This window comes from Gorilla gorilla, chromosome 3 (genome assembly GCF_029281585.2).
Source record: "Gorilla gorilla gorilla isolate KB3781 chromosome 3, NHGRI_mGorGor1-v2.1_pri, whole genome shotgun sequence".
NCBI lineage: Eukaryota > Metazoa > Chordata > Mammalia > Primates > Hominidae > Gorilla > Gorilla gorilla.
The window spans coordinates 25,693,846-25,697,657 of NC_073227.2; positions in this window are offsets into that span (position 1 = coordinate 25,693,846).

Consider the following 3,812-nt stretch of genomic DNA (forward strand, 5'->3'; position numbering starts at 1 on the left):
GTTCTAGGTCATACAGCAATATCAGTCATATTACTACTATAAAATTGTTAGAACCCAACCACTTGTAAATCCAAATCATTAGTTATTTTCTTTGATGTAGGGGCATTGTAAAAAATTACTAAGACACTAAGGGCACTATGGGCCTAGAAAATTGGGGAACCCCTACCCTACACAATCATCTGTCTGATCTTATCTCCTGAAACTGCCCCTCTGCCTCTCTGCCCCAGCCAACCCAGCCTCCCTGTGTTCTTCACCCCACCTGGTACACTACTGCCTCAGGCTCTTTGCAATGACTGGTTCCTCTGTCTTAAAATGTCCTTACCTCAGATGCCCTTGGCTGCCTTCTACACTTTCTTTCAGATGTGTTCAAACGTCACTTCCTCACATGAGATATTCCATCACTGCCTGTATTAGTGTGGGCTGCCATAACAAAACACCACAGAGTGGGTGGCTTAACAACACACATTTATTTTCTCTGTTCTGGAGGCTGAAAGTCCGAGACTGAGGCTCCAGCCAATTCCATCTCTTGTGAGGGCTCTCTTCTCAGCTTGTGGACGGCAGCCTCCTTGCTGTGTCCTCACGCAGACTTTCCTCAGTGCATGCGTGTGGGAAGAAAGTGAGAGGGAGAACTCTGGTGTCTCTCCTTATAGGAACACTAATCCTGTTGAATCAGTGCCCATCCTCACGAACCCATTTCATCTTAGTTACTTCCTGAGAGGCCCCATCTCCAAATACAGCCACATTAGAGTGAGGTCTTGAACATACAAATTTGGGGGAGACACCCACATTCAGTTCATAACACTACCATTTCTGAAATTGCAATCCCAATCTCCCCAACACTCCCTCACCCCCTTACCTTGCTCTCTTCACCCCACAGTTCACCTTCCTCGTACTCTCCAGTGAATTCATATTATGAATTCTATTGTTTATTATCTGTCACCCTCTCCCCCAACTAGAATAAAACTCAATGATTAAGGGTAGGAGCCTTTGTCTACTTGTTCTTTATGTGTCCCAGGCATCTAGGTGAGTGCCTTGTACACAGTTGGTACTCAGATGAGCTGCTGAATGAATAAAGGAGAAAAAACATCTCCTTCCTGGCCCCTTTTCCCTTTTCATTCTCTTTGCACATCACCAGGGAAGGAAAAGAAACACACCTCAATAATCGATTAGTTTGAGGAGAGCTGGTAGTCTTCATTCCATTTAGAAACCAGATCTGGTATTCAATAATTAAAAATAATTAATAATTAATAAGCAGCCCAAATTTCCACCAACGGATGAGTAGGTAAACACCAGATTAAAAGACTTCCAAGCAGTCCATGATTCTAGCATACTCATCTATGACTGCTGGATATGAGATGTGATTTGATTTCTTTAAAGAAGAGAGGCCAGGCACGGTGACTCACGCCTGTAAATCCCAGCACTTTAGGAGGCCGAGGCAGGCAGATCACGAGGTCAAGAGATTGAGACCATCCTGGCCAAAGTGGTGAAACCCCATCTCTGCTAAAAATACAAAAATTAGCTGGGTGTAGTGGTGCATGCCTGTAGTCCCAGCTACTCGGGAGGCTGAGGCAGAAGAATCGCTTGAACCAGGGAGGCGGAGGTTGCAGTGAGCCGACGTCATGCCACTGCACTCCAGCCTGGGTGACAGAGCGAGACTCTGTCTCAAAATAAAAAGACAACATGAAAAATGAAGTGTATTTATTAGGATAATCAATAATTACCAGGTCCGGTTCTAAACGGAATGAAAACTACCAGCTCTCCTGAAACTAACTGTACCCTCGTTAAGTCTCTTAGTGTGTGGAACTGTTTCTTCATCTGAAAATTGGAAACAAGAAGACGTGCAAGGTACAGCATGAGGTAATGTGCTCAGGGTGCTTTCAACAGCTAGACTTGTATACTAGTTCCAGCTGCGCAGCTCTCTAGCTAGGTGACTTTGAACAACCAGTCCAACCTTCTGAGCTCCCATTTTCTTTCCTGTAATAGTTGGATAAAATCACCTCGTAGTGGCAAGAATCAAGAGACTTCTCAAAAGTTAAACATAGAGGCCAGGCGCAGTGGCTCACAGCTGTAATTTCTAAGCACTTTGGGAGGCCGAGGCAGGTGGATCACTTGAGGTCAGGAGTTTGAAACCTGCCTGGCCAACATGGTGAAACTCTGTCTCTTCCATCTCTACTAAAAATACAAAAAAAAAAAAATAGCCAGGTGTGGTGGTGGACACCTGTAGTCCTAGCTACTCGGGAGGCTGAGGCAGGAGAATCACTTGAACCTGGGAGGTAGAGGTTACAGTGTGCTGAGATCGCACCACTGCACTCCAGCCTGGGCAACAGAGCAAGACTCCATCTCAAAAAAAAAAAAAAAAGATAAACGCAGAAATTACCAAATGGTCGAACAATCCTGCTCCTAGGTATATATCCAAAATCATTGAAAACAGATACACAAACACTTATACATGAATGTTCACAGTGGCAATGCTCACAACAGCCAAAAGGTGGAAACAGCCCAAATGTCTATCAACAGATCAGTAAACAAAATTGCAGTGGATACATATAATGGAATATTATGCCACAAAAAGAAAGAAAGTACTGATACATGATGCAATGGGGAAGAACATGGAAAACATAAAGCTAGGTAGAAGGAGCCAGATACAAAAGGTCACATACTGATTCCATTTATACAAAATACCCAGAACAGGCCAGGTGCAATGGCTCACGCCTGTAATACCAGCACTTTAGGAAGACAAGGCAGGAGGACTGCTTGAGTCCAGGAGTTTGAGACCAGCCCGGGCAACATAGCAAGACCTGTCTCTACAAAAAACTTTAAAAAATATCTGGGTGTGGCACGCGTGCCTGTAGTCTCAGCTCCTCGAGAGGCCACGGTGGGAAGATTGCTTGAGCCCAGGAAATCAAGGCTGCAGTGAGCCATGTTCATGCCACTGTACTTCAGCCTGGGTAAGAAAGAGCAAAACTGTCTCAAAAAAATAATAATACCCAGAATTAATTCACAGAAACAAAATGCAGATTGGTGGTTGCAGGGGTTAGGGAGCAGGAATGGGGAGGAACTGCTTAAAGAGCTCTGGTTTTTCTTTTGGGGTGATGGACATGTTTGGGAACCAGACAGAGGTGGTGATTATGCACTACTGTAAATGTGCTAAATGCCACTGAACTGCTCACCTACTTAACTTTTAATACTTAAAATTAGCCTTAAAATGGCTAATTTTGGCCAGGTGCAGTGGCTCACGCCTGTAATCCCAGCACTTTGGGAGGCCAAGGTGGGCAGATCACAAGGTCAGGAGATCAAGACCATCCTGGCTAACACGGTGAAACCCCATCTCTACTAAAAATACAAAAAAACTTAGCCGGGCGTGGTGGTGGGCGCCTGTAGTCCCAGCTACTCGGGAGGCTGAGGCAGGAGAAAGGTGTGAACCCAGGAGGCGGAGCTTGCAGTGAGCCGAGATTACGCCACTGCACTCCAGCCTGGGCGACAGGGTAAGACTCTGTCTCAAAAAAAAAAAAAAAAATTATGTGAATTTCACCTCACTATAAAAAGAAAGAAAATACGTGGTAAAGGCCTTTAAAAACAGCAACTGTCTGGTGACTAGAGATCTGGGCTTAGCTCTGCCAGTTACTGGCAACAAGGTAATGTCTCTCTGGGCTTCAGTTTCCTCATCTGTAAAATGATCGGGTTGGATTAAACCACTACTAGTTCTCGACCAGGACAGCCCACATTGGCCATATGTGGAGAGCTGCTTCTAAATGCACAGGGCCATCCCATCACCCCCAGATTTTGACATGTCCAAGGCAGAATCAGGCCTG